General features: G+C 48.2%; 1 protein-coding gene across 4 annotated transcripts in view; it reads right to left on the bottom strand.

Annotated features, from left to right (window-relative positions):
* The window catches only part of FRMD4A (FERM domain containing 4A), a 614,972-nt gene that overhangs the window by 444,535 nt on the left and 151,434 nt on the right, over positions 1 to 19,003 (bottom strand). Inside the window, exon 1 of one of the 4 annotated variants that reach the window (XM_053257648.1) lies at positions 1,282 to 1,365. The exons of the other annotated variants lie outside the window; for them this stretch is intronic. The gene's annotated coding sequence lies outside the window, so the exon portion shown is untranslated. Of the gene's footprint in view, positions 1 to 1,281; positions 1,366 to 19,003 lie in introns of those variants that run through there. 4 annotated transcript variants of the gene reach the window in all.

Raw genomic sequence — 19,003 nt, 5'->3', positions numbered from 1 at the left:
GACTCAGAGAAGATCAAACAGAGATGGAAGGAGTATACTGAAAATCTGTACAGCAGGGGCATCAACATCCAAGATACTCTAGAAGATATCCCCTACTTGCAATAACCTCTTGTATGAGAAGATGAAGTTAGATCAGCACTCTGGTCATTCCCAAGTCAGAAGGCTTCAGGAATTTATAGAATAGCTCCAGAAATATGGCAGGCAACAGAAGAAGAATCAGTCAAGGCTCTAACCAAACTATGCCAGCAAATTTGGAGAATGACACAGTGGCCAACCGATTAGAAGAGGTCAGTCTACATACCAAAGAAATGAGACTTCACAAATTGCACAAACCATCGCATAATATCCTTAATTTCACAAGCTAGTAAAATAATGCTCAGGATCATCCAATGCAGATGAGAGCCCTATGTAAAAAGGATAATGCCGGATGCAGGGGCGTAGCAAGGTTGCAGTGGGCCCAGAGACAAGATTTTAAAATGGGGCCCCCCCACTCAAAGTCCAGGGCCTCCGCACACCCCAGGCCCCCAAGGATTTAAGTCTGATTTTCCAAAATAAGTATGCTGCCTGGAAATACATTTCACTGAATACACACACGCACACGTCACAATATATAGTTATATACATTGAGTACTATACATTTGTTTTACTTTTAATGCCTAGAACACACTAGAAAGATGAATGATTAAAATGGCCCCCTCACTGCAGATTAGCCAAGGAGACTTTCAACCATGCAGGGTGAGCCTATGTTTGTTTTCTCAGAATTCTGAACAAATTCAGTCAAGTTTGATTCCAGGAGGTTTTTCACAGGAGGCTTTTAAAGCCCTTTAACACACCTCTCCTCTGGAATAGAGGTGCTGCATTCACATGTTGGCCAGATTTACCCTGAAGTCCCTGCAAGTTATTGGGGAGCAGTTCACACACAAGAAAAATAAAATAAAATAAAAGCAGAAGACATGCTTCACAGTTCTCACTCAGACCTTCTGGGTTGCAAAACAACTTGAACATAAGTGCATTTATAAATATATGAATGAATGAATAAAATAAATATAATACTGTTTCTTCCAGAAGTTTTTGTAATTTTCTGCCATGAAACAAGCCACTTATAGGACTTTTTAGATAGTTTTTTTTAAGCCAGCAAATTTTCCAAGCTGTTTAAAAATAAATAGTCAGAGACTTCTCAGTCTCTCCCCCCCCCATATCCAAGCCCTATGGCAAGCAGATCCCTATATATCCGGGTGGGGGGGTGGGGAAGGTAACCACAAAAAGGAGTTCACACTCTACCTGGCAGCAGGGGGTCTTCTGCTGCCGAGAACAGTGGAGGCCTCTCTGGCTGCCTCCTCCTTCCTGGCTGGCTTGGGCCCTACTGGAGTTCATGCTACACAGAGGCCTACACCAGACCTCCGTGGAAGCCCCGCCCACCCACCGATCAGCTGAGAGGCGGCAGAAAAGGAGCTCTTTGCAGCTTGTCTGCTGCTCGATTGCCGGCCAGCAGAACAAGCAGGAGAGACGGCGAACAGGGCAAGTGGCTGAGGGGCCTTGGGGCTGGGCAGGGGGCAATGGGGAGTCACGTGAGGTGCCTCTGGGGGGCCCCTCCAGGCAGTGGGGCCCCCAGACAACTGTCTCCCCTTGCCCTATCCTTGTTACGCGCCTGGCCGGATGGTCAAGCTGCTTTCAGAAAAGGCTGAGGAACAAGAGACATCATTGCTGATGCACACTGGATAATCGAGAAAGCCAAAGAATACCCAGAAAATGTCAACATGTGCTTCATTGACTACAGAAAAGCCTTCAATTGCATTGACCATATCAAGTTGTGGAATATCCTTAGAAAAATAGCCATTCCAGAATGTCTCATTGTTCTCTTGAGAAACCTATACACAGGACACGAAGCCACAGTCCAGATGGAATATGGTGAAACAGACTGGTTCCAGATTGGCAAAGGAGTAAGACAAGGCTTTCTCCTTATTTATTCAATTTATATGCGGAACACTTTATACTTTCTCCTTATTTATTAAATTTATATGCTGAACATATACTGAGAGAAGCTGGACAGGAAGAAGATGAGCGTGGTATTAGAGTTTGAAGAAGAAACTTCAATAACTTGCGCTACGCTGATGACACCACTCTGATAGCTGAGAATGTGGATGATCTGCAGGCTCTAGTAATGAAAGTCAAGGAGCAGAGTGAAAAAATGGGACTATGACTAAAGAAGAAGACTAAACTAATGACAATGGGTACAGCAACCAGCCTCAGAATTGATAATGAAGACATAAGTTGTGGAAAGCTTCTGCCTTTTAGAATTGACCATAAAAAGTAAAAGATCCAGCAGTCAAGTAATATGCTGCAGACTTGCACTTGGTAGGATTGCAATGAAGGCCTTGGAAAGAATATTTAGATGCCGTGATGTGTCTATATCTCAAATGGTTTGGACAATGGTTTTTCCCATGACACTGAATGGATGCGAAAGCTGGACTTTGAAGAAGCAAGATAGAAAAAACATTGACGCTTTTGAACTTTGGTGCTGTAGAAGACTTGAGAATACCATGGACAGCCAGGAAAAAAAGCAAACGGATCATAGAACAAATCAATCCAGAATTTTCATTCAAGGCATGACTGACCAGGTTCAAACTGGCACATTATGCAAAAACCCAACTCCCTTGAAAAGTCCATAATGCTGGGTAAAGTTGAAGGAAAGTGAAGAAGAGGACAACCAGCTGCAAGGTGGATGGACTTGATTACGACAGCAATTAATGCGCCACTGAGAGACCTTAAAGGCCAAGCTGAATACAGATCATCCTGGAGAGAATCTATTTATATGGTCGCTAAGAGTCAAAACTGACTTGATGGCACTTTATCAATCAAATATTAATAAATAAAGTTCCCCCCCTCATATGAATTCCTCCCTACCCAAGCCTAGCAAAGCAGGAGTAAATTGCGGTTTAGAAAATCTCCAGCACACTTAGAATTTCCTCAACTTTTCCAACTGTACTGCTTCAGGAGAGGCACCTCTCTACCGTTTTGAGATCTTTTCTACAATACAGTTTGTCCTTGCTGTGATCGGTTTCCCTAAAGCATTACTAAATGCATATCTATTGAGGCTTTTAAGATAATATCAATAATAATTAGCATATGCAAGGTAAAAGGAAGAACCGAGGCTAGATAGAAGCAGCTCTCTTAGCAAGAGGTCAGCTCTCCAGCAGATTAGTATAAGACATATAAGGGTTTGTAAATGTTAAATGTTAAATACACACACCAGTACACTCTTGGGCCTTAAAATACGTTTTTGCTTTCAGTATACCTTTAAGAATGCAATACGAATGAATCCAAATATTGAAATAGCCCGACCTTACATTCAGCATGACTCCAGATCATGGGGAGAAATTTATTTAACAGCATATCAGCAATGTTGCAAATTCCGAGATCAGATGCACTCTGATGCACAGTACATCCAATCCCTACGATCTTCAATGAACACCACTCTAGTCCACACTTGTCTGGCATTTTACTGCATTGCACCTGGATTTCCAAAAGTTGGGAAGTGGGCAGTCAAATTTTGCCTCAACATTTCAGCCAGCCATTTAAAAAAATATCCACAGTAGTTAGCTGCACCTACCAGCAGCTCTTATCTCTGACTAGATGGGCCCAGCTGTAGATGAAGGCAATGCTGGGAGAGATTTCTGGAAAGTGAAATACTGAGATAGTTTCTAAGGCAACTGGAATAGGCACTGGGTACCTAAGCACTGCCACACCCTCAGCTGAAAAAAGGCAATTTTGGCATGTGGAGTATTACAAGTGCCAGCTATTTGGCAGCAGGGTGGGAATGATGAGTGGGAGACAAGGGTTTAAAATGTTGGGTTTGCATTCCCTCTGGAATGCAACAACTATATGGTGAAAAATAAGTTTAGTAACCCTACAACTTCTGGCTGCATATTTGGTGTTGTATGTATGTATGTATGTATGTTTGTTTGTTTGTATGTATTTAATCATTCATTTATTCATTCATTTAAAATATTTATAACCTGCCCCTCCAGTACATTATTGCTCGGGGCAGTTCACAACATTAATAAAATAAGATACAATATCAGGTAAAAATTTAATAAAACTAAACAAGCTAAAACAACATTTAAATTTTACAAATGTTAAAAGTTTCAAATTGAAAGTTAATAAAAACTAAGAACATTTGTTTTAAACTACCAGATATAAGCAGCAGATAAAACATTAAAAAGTCTCTTTAATAAGATGCGTCTTTTTTTTAATAAACACTGGGGGAGGGCTGTTATGAGGTTGTTAATTTTTACCCCAGTGGGTAAAACAGCAGAGCACTAAGGAATGGGCACACACTCCAGTTACAGAGTGGGAAGCAGAGGATGGTTTAGTTGTTGCAGCTATTTAGAGAAAACACATAGAGATCCTTGTAGAACTAAACACTAAGTATTTATTGGTTAAGTACACTTGGATAGGAAAGACCTAAACCTAATCTAAAGAACTACATAATGAATAGGTAAGAAGGGAGAGAGATGTTTCCATCTGCTATCTAGGAGGAAAAGAAGGATTGTGACTCAGCACAGGAAGTGCGGAAGAGTTAGATCAGGGGTCACAGAGTGGAGAGAGGTAGAACAGTTAGGGAGACCCTTACTAACTATCTCTACTCCCAATGTGCCTGGTGGTCATTAGGACAGTTGGTGCAAAAGGTCGATGAACTGGAAGTCCATCTCCAACAGGAGCATGGTGAAGCTCTTTTGGGAGGGCGTTCTAAAGCCAAGGGGCCACAACCAAGGCCCTGTCTCTGGTCACCAACAACTGGATCTCTGTTAGTGGCAGGGCCATGAGCAGGGCCTGATATGCCAAGCAGATGGCCCTGGCAAGTTCATGTGGGTAAATGCGGTCCAACAGTTACCCCAGCCCCAAGCCGTGTAGGGCTTTAGAGGTCGACCAGCACCCTGAAGTGGACTGGTAACCAGTGAAGCTGCCACAGGATGGTTGTGACACTCGTGAAGTGACTTATTCCCATAAGCATCCTTGCAACAGCATTCTGGACCAACTGAAGCTTCTGAAGCATCTTCAAGGGCAGCCCCGCATAGAATGCATTGCAGCAGTCCAATCTGGGTGTTACTAAAGCATGAGTGACTGAGGTCAGGTGCGACTGCTCCAAATTAGGGGGTTGCAGCTCTTGTACCAGCCGTAGTTGGTGAAAAGCACCTTTGCACACCACTACCGCCTGTGCCTCGAAGGACAGCATCAGATCCAGAAGCATCATGCTGTGGACTGTGACTTTCAGGGGGAGTGTAACCCCACTCAAAACCAGATTTACCTCACTATTCAAATGATCAGTTTTACCAACCCAGAGTCTTATCTGGATTAAGTTTTAGCTTGTTTGCCTGCATCCAGCCCAGAACAGCCTCAAAACCCCCCAAACAGAGCTTCCACTACCTCTCTGGGGCTGTTGACTGAAAAGATAGGCAGAGCTGTCATCCACATATCTATGGCACTGCAGCCCACACCCACGGAGGAGATGTTTTAAGAATATCCTTGACGCTTATTTTCTAATTTTGATCACATAAAGGTAGACATTTTTGATCAATAAAAATGCAGTCATCCAAAAACCTTCGGTTTAAGATAAGAGTTAAGATGCTTTAGATTTCCACTCATGCTCTAAAAAGAATGGAAATTTCAAATTAAGGTGCCCATCTTAACTTCCATGCCATATAAGCTGTAAAGACCTTGTCTGGTATATGATGGTGGCTTTAGAAATGAGGCTTCAAGAATCCACACTTTGCCTTGATCAGATTGATCAGGCAGAAATTCATCAGCGACATCTCTAGGAAGTGATTAGGGAAGCTGCACCTGTTAAATGTCTGCCTGGATGCATCCCTCTCCAGCCCAATTTCTATAATATACCAGACTGTACAAAGTCTTTACAGCTTTACAGGTGTGGAAGTTAAGATGGGCACCTTAATTTGCAACTTCCATTCTTTTTAGAGTATTAAGAAAAATGTAAAGCATATTCACTCTCATCTTAAAACAAAACAAAGGTTTTTGGATTACTGAATTTCCAGGCATTTTAAAGAGGAAAATCTGATTAGACAGTATAGGAAAGACCTTATCCAGCAGGAAGGATGTGGGTGCCCATCACTCTTCTTCTTACTCTGTGGCTTTGAACACTGTTCCCAGCCCACCTTGGGTGCTAGTATCTTGCCAGCCACCTCCCAGCAGTGCAGCTAGGGTTTTGCAGAATCTGGATCCTAGTATGAGCTTTAAAAAAATATATATATTTTAAGGAAGAAGTTGTTTGTACAGAAACTAAGTTATTTTAGGGCATCTTCCCTTTGTCCACAGAAAGAAGAAAGGAGGGAAAGGGAGTGAGGAAAGACAGAGAGATGGAGATGAACAAAAGAAAGAAAGGCAAGAAAGAGAAAATAAGGACATAAAAAGAGGAGGGAAGGAGGTGGGAGATATGGATGGATGGACAAAAGAGAAGGAAGAAAGGAGAAAAAGAAAAGATAGACAAGAGGAAGGAAGGAAGGAAGGAAGGAAGGAAGGAAGGAAGGAAGGAAGGAAGACTGTGAGTAGAGAAAGGAAGGAAGACTGTGAGTAGAGAAGTGAAAGGAAGGAGAGAGAACCAGCTCCCTTGCAAGCCCAGCAGAGGCAGATTTCTTTTTGCAAACTGCCTTCTCTCAGCAGGAGGGGCCCAAGCTCACCTGAGATAGACGGTCTCCTCTTGGCTGGAGGAGTGGAGGCACTGACTAAACCCGCTACATGAAGACAAGGGCAGAGAACAAGGACCCAGTGAGTGCTCTTTACTTTCTACATCAGTCTCCCTCCCATGCCTTCAAGAAAAGCTGGACCCAAGCTCCTCCACCAGGGAAGCTCTTCTCAGTGCAGCCCAATGGTGCAAGTCTGCTCCACACCACCAGCCACTGCTGGTCTGTGTTGGCTGTGGAGGGAGAAAAAAACCGTGGTTGGACGGAACTGAGAGAACACTTCCTCAGGTAAAGCCCATCCCAGCCTGGCTCAACCATGCTTCCCACCTCCAGCCGCAGCCCATCTATATTCGCCAACTGCCAGCCAGCACCAGGAAAGCACAGATTCAGAGCGGGAGTAAAGAGAGGGAGAAGAGGGCAGTAAAGGAAACAATGGCTGTGCTCTGGGGACTCAGAGAGAATAAGAGTCAGCTGCCATATTGACTTTGGGCAGTGCTATGGGCACCTGGAACATCAAAATTGCTACTACACAGAGCCACAGACTCTTCTCCTGTCAAAGATGCATTTTTCAGCCTCTGGACATGCAACTTTGAGGATCAATTGTGAAATAACCATTGATTGGGTCCCAGAGAGATAGATAAAAGGCACTGTTCTAGCATGCAGTCTAAAGGCTGAAACTATGCAAATGGACCACAAAAATCATTTAAATAACGTTTCCTCAGTCAGAAAGAATGTTGCCAACCCTTTAAAACCCAGTTCAAAAGGTAAAAGCTTTAAAATGCTCTGTCTAAGCCATTTTTCAACAGATCTTCACCAAATCTGCAAGGGAGGGGTCTCTTATCATGTAGGGAATGTGTGCTGATAGCCAAGCAGATGAGACAAATGGTTTTGATGTTCTAAGCAATAAAACATTCAGGATTTATATGATTAGTAGGCCTGTGCATGTTGGTAAAATCAGAATTCCAGTGTCGGAATTCTCTTTCCCACACCACCAGGAGGCATTAGACCATGGGACAAGTTACCCAGTTAGCATCCAAGCCAGCGTGGTGTCAGGGGCATAGCTAGGGGAGAGGGGGCCCGTGTTCATCCTTCTTTCTGGCAGCCCCCCAGACTGAGGGAGACAATGAAGAAAATAGGGAGGGATGCAGCTGGAGGGCCCTCTGGAGCTGGGGGCCCGTGTTCTTTGAACCCTTTCATTCAATTATAGCTACGCCCCTGCATGGTGTAGTGGTTAGAGTGCTGGACTAGGACCGGGGAGACCTGGGTTCAAATCCCCATTCAGCCATGAAACTAGCTGGGTGACTCTGGGCCAGTCACTCCTCTCTCAGCCTAACCTACTTCACAGGGTTGTTGTGAGGAGAAACTCAAGTATGTAGTACACCACTCTGGGCTCCTTGGAGGAAGAGCAGGATATAAATGTAAAATAATAATAATAATAATAATAATAATAATAATAATAATAATAATAATAATAATAAATTAATTAATAATTAGACCATGGGACAAGTTACCCAGTTAGCATCCTAGTGGGGGTGGCCCTTTAACCCACTGCCCAGCACTGGCACGGGGGTGGCTGGGAGATGCAGAGTTACTTGGGAGTTTGAGGAATGAAGTGTAGAATGGCTCCCTGGGAAAACATGCAGGCTTCTAGGGATTGGGGTACCATGCAGGACTTCTCAAGAGGAGAAGTCCTGCATGAGACTAATCCCCAGAAGACCACACGTTTTGCCAAATATGTGTGGGCTTCCCAGGGAGCAGTTCTGTGCTTCCTGCCCACCCCGAACTCCCAAGTAACTCTGTGCAACCCAGCCACCCTGGCGCCAGTGTTGGGTGGTAAATTAACACACACACTCCTGGGACACTACCTGGGGCACTTACCCCACAGTCTAATATCTCCTGGTGGTGGGAGCAGGGAATTCTGATGTCTGAATTCCAATTTTACCAACATGCACAGGCCTAGTAATTAGCTCCACAGAACTATCAAGATATGGGTGGAGGGCTGCCATCTTAAAACCATGAGATTATGAGAATTCTACCTAAAGAGGGGGGGAAAATCCCTTACATAATCCTAAATTGGCATTTAAATAGAGTCTGTTATGTTCCCTTTGTGTGAATTTTACTTCCCCCTGTGAATCAGGTTACTGTTTCAGAAGAACAATTTTCTGTCAGACAGGCGCATTCTGAATGGCAAGAAGGGGTTAGAAAAGTATCGACTTTCAGGAATGAAATTTGTGTACGTGATCTCCCAGTGCCTCTTTTCACAGCAGCCATATTCCATTACAAGATGGACAATTCCTACACCCAGGCGACAAGCACAAAGCACATCCAACTTTCATTTTCCCCCCATACCACTTGTGCATCCATGGTTCTCTGGCAGAAATAAATGTATCACTATTATGATATTGATTTTATTGTTATTTTAAATTGTTCTTTAAGCCACCACAGGCACCCTTGTATTAGGATGAAGTGGTTTAAATAAATAGTTGGATTTTTGTTCAAACCAACCTTAACTTGCCTCGCTCTTTAATAGCTCTTCATACTACTTCCCTCTTACAATAATCTCTCTCTCTCTCTAGCTCGCTCTCTCCCTTTTCTTCTCCCTCAGCACTGGTTCACACAATTAAAATGATATACTATGAAGGTGAATCAATGTGCAGAAAATACATCATCACTTCAGTGTGCAACTTCATCCACACTTACCATGTTACTGCAGTGCTGTCAGAGGTGCATGGACTGGATATGGTATGCAGTGCAAGTTGCCCATCGATTACAGAAATCACATAATAGCTCTGATTTTATTGGGTTGGTGCAGATACAACATTCCTGATCTGTTGTTATACTGAGCTTATGTGGGCCTACTACACATCTTCCATCCATACCTCTCAGCTTCAGTAAGATTGTGATAACTGTTATTCTGTTAATACATTAAAGAATGTAGTGCTACCTTGTCTAGCAAGATTTAGTCAAGAACAAGTCATGCCAGACTGTGACTTTTTTTAACAGTTACCAATTTAGTAGGTAATACAGTAGACATAGTGCATCTTGATTTCAGCAAAGCATTTGTCATAGTCTCCCACAATATTCTTGTTGACAAGTTAGTAAAATGTGTGCTAGATTATGCTACTATTAGATGGATTCACAGTTGGTTGAACAACCATACCCAGCGAGTACTTATTAATGGTAGCAGTGTGCCCGAACCGGTCCGGCGGCCATTCCAAAGAATGGCCGAACTGCCGGACCGGTCCGGCCCTGCCTGGTTCGGGTCCGGGTGGGGGGTATGCCTTTAAGGGCGGGAGGGCTTGCTTAGCCCTCCCGCCTCCTTGCCCCCGCCAGCGCCCGTATTGAACAGTATAGGGGCGCAGGAAACCAGCCGCACCCCCCCGCCGCCGCGGCGGCGAAATAACCCCCAAAGCCAGCCAGCCAGCCAGCCCTCCCTCCCTCCCAGCTAGCTGCCCGCCCACCCACCCGCTCGCTCACCCGCTCGCTCACTGCATAAGAAACGAGAGGAGCTCCGGCACAGAGCTCCTCTCGTTCGGAAGGCCTCCTGCAAAATGGCGGCTTGCGCGCGCGCGCATGCGCGCGCCACAAAGCACGCCGTTCTCCGGAGGCCCGGTCTACCCGCCGGGAAAGGGCCGGGTAGACCGGGCCTCCGATCGCTGAGTAGACCGGTGTGAGGGCTAGAAAAAGCTGTGTTTTGCCTTTAGCATAACTGTAGCCATTTTGCTTCTGTAATACTGCTAAAAGCTGATTAGGAAATAAATGATAGTAAGAAATTGCAAGCAAATCTCTTTTTGGGTGTTGTAAGCATTTCTGAGTTCCAGACAGGACAGGAAGATAACACTTGAGAAATGCTTAAGCTTAGAAACCGCAAGCGGAAAGACAGGAAGCCACCTCTTGATATATGTGACACCATGTCTGGAACGACAACTTATTTGAATATAGCCAATAACATTGATTCTACAGAAAAGGGGAACTGAGGGAGGGGGCTTGTTGCTTGTCACTGCTTGTTAAGGTATAAAATTGATTGTAACTGTTCCTGCGGTGTGCCATTTCTCTCTTGCATTGAAATGGACACCCTTTACTCAGCTGAATAAAGATACTTAATTCTCCTTTCTGGCTTCTTATTGAATTTGGCTAATTAATCATAAGAGTCCAGAGCCAAAATCCCACCAGACTAGCTGGAGGGCTTTTAGCCTTCCCGGAAAACTGACCCCAACATTTCTTGGTGCATTGGGCCGGGAAATTGAAGGCAAAAATTGTGAGGCTGCCATTTGCAGCAAAGGGCGCCTTCAGACTGGTACCTGGGTGAAACCGGAGTTGCCCATTGGTCGTCTCAAAGCGCGCTCCAGCATCCTTTCGCTGGGAGACCACGTTTGAGCAGTTTCTGGCAGATCCCAGCGTTACCACGAACGAATGCAAGGAGATTGACAGGGAACAAGGAGGTTGATGCTGTGATTTGGACCAGAACTTGAGGGGGTAAGTATAAAATTATTATTTGGGAAAAAGGGGGGAGGTGTGTGAATTTTGTGACCCTGTGTGAACGAGATTCCCAGACGGGAGCGTGAGAGCGGAGACCTTATTACCGCGTTTTCGTGGCCCGGAGACGGGCGCGACCGGAAACGGGTCGAGCGCAAGTGTGTGTGAATGTGAAAAGGGTCCATACTTAGGAGGTTGGCCTGGGAATAGCTGTTCGACCGGGGGGTGAGAGGCCTGACCCCGTTTCTGACCCCACCTGTCCACCACAGTCGGTACGCTTAAAGGAGGGGACAAGTGTTCCCAGACCCAAGCCTGAGGGGGGCGGACGACGTGCGCCAAGGCCCAGCCCGGTGTTAGTGGAGATAAGGGAGGCAGAGGCGAAAAAACCCGTTAGGCTATTCTTGCAGAGGTTTGGTTAGGTCAGGTTGGTTAAGGAATTGGGAAACTGGGAAGAATAAATGATGGGAACAGTAAATGGGAAATTGGGAACGAATAGTAAAACTACCCCTCTTCAATGTCTTCTGGACCATTTTAAGCAATTCAAACCTAAGAGCTCTGAAAAACTTACAAAGCGCCAGCTGATAAATTTATGCCAAATTGTGTGGCCCACGTATTTTCTGGGCCAAGATTTACCTCGCTGGCCACCCGAGGGCGCTCTAGATGTGCGAATTAACTATCTTTCCATCTACTTAAGTTTAAACTTTAAAGATAAAGAGTGGCCATATATGGAAATGTTTTTGTCTTTGAGCACCCGACCAGATCTTTGTGAGGGTTGCAAGGCAGGATCCTTGCCCCCTCCAAACCCAGCCCTTGTAACAAAATCCATGGGGAGCCAGATCCACCCTGTGGTGAAGAAACCAGTGCCTCAGGAGGCGGCTGCCTCCGTGTTTCCAGTAACTCCCCCGGCCCCTTCCATACGGAAGGTTGAGGAGGAGGATGATTACCCCTACGATCGTCTTTCTCCTCCCCCGCCCTACCCAACTGCCCCGCCTGCGGTTCGGCCTGGAGAGCCATCACAGGGACCGTCAGGGATGCTTTCTCCCGGTTCCCTCGCCAGGCAGACCATACAGTTTGTCCAACAGGTTATGGGAATGTCCCCTACTTGGGACTCCGGGGGTCAGCCATCCACCCCATCTGGGGCATCCACCCTGTCGGGGACAGGGACCTCTCCCGGTTCCCTGGAGACATCGGGGTCGTCCCCTCAGGGCGCCATCACCCCTCCAGAGGAGGAGGAGAGTGATGACTCAGATGCAGGGGACACTGCAGGGTCCACTCCTCAGAGACCAATCAGGACCACGAGGGGAAGACAGCCTCAGAGATTGGGGGCTGTGCAGTGTCCGCTAAGGGCAGTGCCTATGGGACAAAGACTGGTTTTAGTCCATACCCCCTTTTCCACTTCTGACCTTCATAACTGGAGACAGGGGCTTCCGCCGTATCGGGAAAGCCCCCAGAAGTATGTGGATCTGGTGGGTCAGATAATTTCCACCCACCGGCCCCACATCCCTGACCTCTTCACTCTCCTTACTAGCCTTCTGAGTGAAGATGAACTCCGCCAGGTGCTGAAGGAGGCCCATGCATCCTATGCTGCCTGGAGAGGGGAGCAGGTTGCCCAGGGGCGCTATGATGCGGGCAACTTGCCAGAACCTCTGGCATTGATCAGCCCTAACCCACCAGAGCCTGCAACCGACCTTAACAATGAGTTGGGGAATGTCTTGATCATGGCAGCACGAACTGCCGTCTTGGATGGACTCCAGAAAGGAGTCCCAAAAGCTATTAACTTCCATAGAGTGTATGAAGCGATACAGGGACCCCAGGAGTCCCCCACGGAATTCCTAGTGCGTCTGAAGGATGCCTTCCGTCGCTTCACAGACCTGGACCCAGAGGCTCCGGGAAATGAGGCGGCTATAAAAACAGCCTTTATTGGCCAGTCAGCCCCAGACATTCGGAAGAAGTTGCAGAAACTGACAGCCCCATCCGCCCAACCCATGGAAACCCTCATACAGACTGCCTTCCAAGTGTTCCATCAGAGGGGGGAGATGGAGGAAGTGAAAGAGGACCAGAAGATGCAGAAACAGGCCGCCCTGTTGGCAGCGGCCCTGCAACCACAAACTGCCTTGTTGGCAGCAGCCTTGCAGCCCGCCCCCGGCCAGTCAAGACAAAATTATGGGAACCCCCAGCCCCGGTTTCATTCCTCGAGGGCAAACGGGCGAAGCCCAGGAGGAAACTCGGGTCCGTGCTTCAAATGTGGCCAAATAGGCCACTGGAAGAATGAGTGCCCCAACCAACAGAGGGAGAATTATGCCACCTTCTATCCAGGGGAGAGAAAAGGTAGGGAACATCCTCATCCCCGATCAGGCTTCCCCATGGTGGAGGGTAACCGTTACCCCTGCCCAGTCCGTAGAGGGGAAGCCCAACCTGGGAGTGCCAAGCCACAGGGGCCACCCGTGGGGGGACCTCATCCCCTCATGGCAGCAGAAGCTTATGAAGACTGAGGGTGTCCCAGAGGCTCTCCCCTGTTTGCGACCCCTGAGCCTCTAGTGGAACTTTGTGTTTTGGGTCGCCCTCAGAAATTTTTGGTAGATACAGGGGCTACCTATAGTGTGTTGGCTGGACACAGGGACACAGTCCCTGCCCTCACCACTTTCACCACTCCAGTGGTGGGCATTGGTGGGGAACCATCCCGAGCGCCAGTCACTCAACCCGTCCCAATAACCCCATCAGTCAAACATTCCTTTTTGGTACTCCCAAAATGCCCCCTTAATCTTTTGGGAAGAGATCTTTTGTGCAAACTAAGGGCAGACATCCATTGCCGACCAGAGGGACTCTCTTTGTCCTTCCCACCTGAAACTGCTTACATCTGTTATCTGGAACCCACACTTGGTCCCGAGCCCGCGGAGTGGAGGGAGGTAGACCCTGAGGTCTGGTATACAGGGACACCAGGATTGGCCAAATATGCAACCCCTCATCAAGTCCCACTGAAACCAGGGGCATGCCCAATTTCCGTGCGGCAGTACCCTCTCAAAAGGGAGGCCCGCATTGGACTCCAGCCTATAATTCAGGCTTTCTTAGAGGCCGATCTGCTGATGCCAGTGTCCAGCCCATGGTGTACACCCATCCTTCCCGTACCAAAGTCGGATGGATCATGGCGGTTTGTGCAGGACCTTAGGGAAGTAAATGCCCGAACACTCCGACTGCACCCAATGGTAGCCAATCCCCACACCATTTTGACCACCCTAACCAGAGATCAAACTTGGTACGTGGTAGTGGACCTGAAGGATGCTTTTTTCTGTGTTCCCTTGGCCCAGGAGTCACAGCCCATCTTTGCATTTGAATGGTTAGATCCTGATGGTCCCATATCCCATAAAAACCAGTTCTCCTGGAAGAGGATCCCGCAGGGTTACTCTAACTCGCCTTCCGCCTTTCAGCGGGCTCTGTCCGCTGATTTGAGCCATTTCCAGCCACCCGCAGTGACCATCTTGCAATATGTGGATGATCTTTTGGTCGCAGCGAAAACGGCGGACGAAGCGTCCGCACAATCGGTGGCATTATTAAATCACTTGGGTTCCTGTGGGTACAAAGTTTCCAAGTCAAAAATCCAGTGGGTATCCCAAAAGGTCCGGTATTTGGGTTATGTTTTGGAAAAAGGTACTCGGTACCTGCATCCATCCCGTATCCAAGCGTTGAATGATTTAAATCCTCCCCAAAATGTGCAGGAGCTCCGTAGTTTTCTGGGAATTGCAGGATATGGGCGACTGTGGGTCCCCGGGTTCTCTGTCTTGTCAAAGCCTCTGTATGAATTGACAGCCTTAAATATGGCTTGGGAATGGACGGGCACCCACCAAAGGGCGTGGGAAGCTATCCGGTCTGCTCTAGCCTCTGCAGCAGCCCTGGCATTACCCGACCGGACTTTGCCCTTTGAGCTATTTGTACACGAGAAACAAGGAGTGGCCCTGGCTGTTCTTACCCAGACCGTGGGTCCGGCCAGGATGCCAGTAGCCTATTTCTCCAAAAATTTAGACAGCCCAGTCAAGGGGTGGCCAGCCTGCTTGCGGGCCATTGCGGCAGCGGCAACGATGGTTGAAGAGGCTTTAAAAATCTCTGCAGGGAGCCCGATACATGTACAGTCCCCTCATTCTGTGGCTGCTCTCCTGGATCAAAAACTACCGGCCTGGGCGACCTCAGCCAGACTTACTCGCTATGTGTCTATTCTCTTGGAAAATGACTCAGTGTCCTTACATAAATCTAACTGCCTCAATCCGGCTACCCTGCTCCCTTTGCCAGCTGTCACCCCTGTCCATGACTGCCTTAGAGTCTTGGCAGAGACGGTGGGTATACGTCCTGATCTCAGGATGGAGCCCATTGTTGATCCAGACCTCTCCCTGTGGACAGATGGGTCTTCTTTTGTCCTCAACGGACAAAGGTATACAGGGTATGCTGTGGTCACTGAGGAACACCCAGTAATCTTAAAAAGACTGCCCCCACAGTGTTCTGCTCAAGTGGCCGAACTTGAAGCCCTGATCGCTGCTGCCACCTACTGCCAGGGAATTCGAGCGAATATCTACACTGACAGCCGATACTCATTCCTGGCCGCACACACCCATGCTTCCTTATGGAAGGCTAGGGGCTTTAGGGGTGCAGATGGAAAAACCTTGAAAATGAAGCCGCTTCTGGAAAGACTTTTCTCGGCCCTTCTGCTGCCCTCAGAAATAGCTGTGATTCACTGCAGGGGGCATCAGACAGATGATGGCCCCGTGACACGGGGAAATCGCCTGGCTGACACCTGTGCCCGACACGCGGCGCAAATGGAAAGGGAGGAGGTCAGAGGACTACACCCAGCTTGGGAACCGAAGGGGACAGCATGTGTGGGAGCCCTAATTCCAGTCACCCCCACCCAGATGCCTTCAATCTATGATGCAAGGGACCACCTAAGCCCAGACGGGAAATGGGTGAACGGGTGGTGGGTGGTGAATGGGCTGATACAACTCCCTAGTGCCCTAGTCCCCCATGTCATTAAGAATATGCATACTAGCACACACCTTGGAGCGCGCACCCTTTACAGGTGGCTGAAGCAGAGGTACAGCAATAAGGGGCTGCGGCAGGCATGCCGGAATGCCTCAAAAACATGTCCAATATGCCAAAGGAACAACCCTAAAACAGGGGTGCCAGTCCCAAGGGGAAGGCTGCGCACTGCCAGGTGCCCTGGGGAGGCCTGGCAGGTGGATTTTACTGAAATGCCAAGACAGGGAACCAAACATAACCTCCTAGTGTTTGTGGATCTGTTCAGCGGGTGGCCAGAGGTGTTTCCAACCCGCACCCAAACAGCCCGGGAGGTAGTCATGGCCCTGGTTGAATCCATAATTCCGAGGTTCTCTGTCCCAAGGGGCCTCGAAAGTGACAATGGGCCTCACTTTACCTCAAAGGTGGTTCAGGAGGTTTGCAAATTGTTAGACATCCCGTGGTTTCTGCACTCTGCATATCACCCAGAGTCCTCCGCGAAGGTTGAAAGAATGAATCAAAGCCTGAAGATTAATATTGCCAAGCTGTGTCAGGAAACTAATCTGAAATGGCCTAAGGTCTTACCCTTGGCCTTGACCCGGGTCCGAGCGGCCCCATCCTCTCGACTGGGATTGTCCCCATTCGAGCTGGTGTATGGCCGCCCTTTTGTTGCCTCGGAGCTGATGGACCCTCCCGAAACCACACAGGCATACCTTAGAAAACTCGTAGGGGATCTGTCTGCTTTATCTCTCCAGGTCTCAGCAGCCTTGCCGGTGCGCCCAGATCTACCCACTACGGTGCACCCGGGGAATTGGGTCCTGGTGAAGGAACTACATCCCAATTGCACTGAGCCCAAGTGGTCAGAGCCAAAGCAGGTCCTTCTCAGCACACCCACAGCAGCAAGGGTCGAAGGGTTGAAAGCCTGGGTCCATATCTCCCGCCTGAAGCCAGTCCCAGCACCAGCAGACGAGTGGGCGTGTGAGCAGTTAGGCCCGTTACGCCTAAAGATCCAGCGCCACACCCAGAGTTCTCCACCCCCAAGAAGTCAGGAGGCGGCAGTCTTGCATACCAGGAGGACCGTTCCTGTCCACACCGACCTCCCTGCAGACCCAGACGAACAACTGGACTTCGTATATATCGGGGACGGCAAATTCATTGATGTAACTGATGTTGATGGGTGTTGATCTGTGGGACGAGTGGTGGGAGGTGTTGGCTGTACTCTTTGCTGTTTCTGTTGTTGTCCTTGTTGTTTGCTGTTTCCCCCGCACCTTTTGCGGCACACACAGTGATGATTTGTGGTTTGGTCCTAGTGGTCTTAGGGATGCTTGGGATGGGCCGGGGAACGAACGCTACCTCCGACCCTTTGACCCCCAGCCTGTGTATCCGTAACAGTGGCCGATGGACAGTATATTGGGACTGGGTGTATAGGGATGGGAGGGTAAAAACACCTATAGCGTTTAAATGGAACGCAGGTCACTACCCTGGAAGGTGCACACACACCCTCTCAGTGGACCCTAACATCTGGCTGAGTGTCCACAGACATCAGTTGGACCACTGGCCATGGGTTCCCCAGAGGGTCAATCTTTTTGCCCAAGAGCTATACCAACAGTGTGTTGTCTTTCGACATTGGGCACCGGGCACATGCTGGGATGCCGTTTTCACCCTTCATGGAGGTCTACAGGGATCACGGTATGGGTACGCAGGCCCTTACCCCACAGCCATGGCTGTTGACTGTGGGACAAATGGGGAGAGACCTGTGCATTCCCTGAGGGACCTCACTGAGGGGTGGATGGGATTGTGCAGGGTGGGGATTCCCGGGGGGCGGTCACGCCGTCAGGCCCCCTCCACCCAGCCAGCTATGGCTGCCTGCTCTCACTGCGTGACCACTACCCTAAATGGAAGAAACATATCCCAGACCTTGGTCTACCACACTGCATATACATGCAAAGGAAAAACCGGGGAAATTTGCCTCCAAAATAACATAACTTATAAAACCTGCATAGAGAATGGAAAAACGGTATGTCACACGCCAGAGGGAATAAGAAAACAGGTTCGAGTTTGGGTTTATGGATACTCTGCAGGCACGAGGAAACGGCTTTCCCTTCTGGCATCAAATGCGTCAACCTACAGTCAGGAGGGGCCGCTGACAGTCTGCTTCGATGTGTGTAAGGCCATGGATATTGGGCAGGGGCAGGGATGTGGGGGCCTGAGCTGGGAAAGGACATATCGCCAGAACCGCTACTACTTTTATGATACAAATAGGTACACCAGGAGGTGGGGGGCGTTCTTATGGTACACCGACTCCCAAAAACCGGTGGATGGACCCCAGAAAGCATTTCAAATGTCACATGGGACAACCACCGCCCAGTGCAACAGGCATAAGTGTACCCCACTTTGCTTATCCTTTAACAATGAGGGGGATGGGAACATCGAATGGAGATACAGTCTGGGAATAGATGCTTCAGGTAGCGACCCATATGGACAAGTGAGTATCAAAATCTATAGGGGAAAGGAGCCTACAAAACAACACCAGGTACATACCACATTTTGGAAAGAAATGGGGACAGTAATTGAAATACCCCCAGTTACAAAGAACCTTTTTATAGACTTAGCTGAAAAAGTAGCAGCCAATCTCCAGGTGAAAAACTGTTTTGTCTGTGGGGGAACAAATATGGGTGAGCAATGGCCCTGGGAAGCAAGGGAGCTGGATCTTACAAATATCAGCAGCTCCCCAAACTTAACATGGACCCACACAGGGAGACCGACGAGGTGGATACTCCAAAGCCCAATCTTAGGAGGCAGATGCTTCATTCGCCTCGATTCGGGGGAGTTTA

This window comes from Hemicordylus capensis, chromosome 5 (genome assembly GCF_027244095.1).
Source record: "Hemicordylus capensis ecotype Gifberg chromosome 5, rHemCap1.1.pri, whole genome shotgun sequence".
NCBI lineage: Eukaryota > Metazoa > Chordata > Lepidosauria > Squamata > Cordylidae > Hemicordylus > Hemicordylus capensis.
The sequence above is the reverse complement of the archived record's forward strand: the minus strand, read 5'-3'. Positions and strand labels throughout refer to the sequence as shown.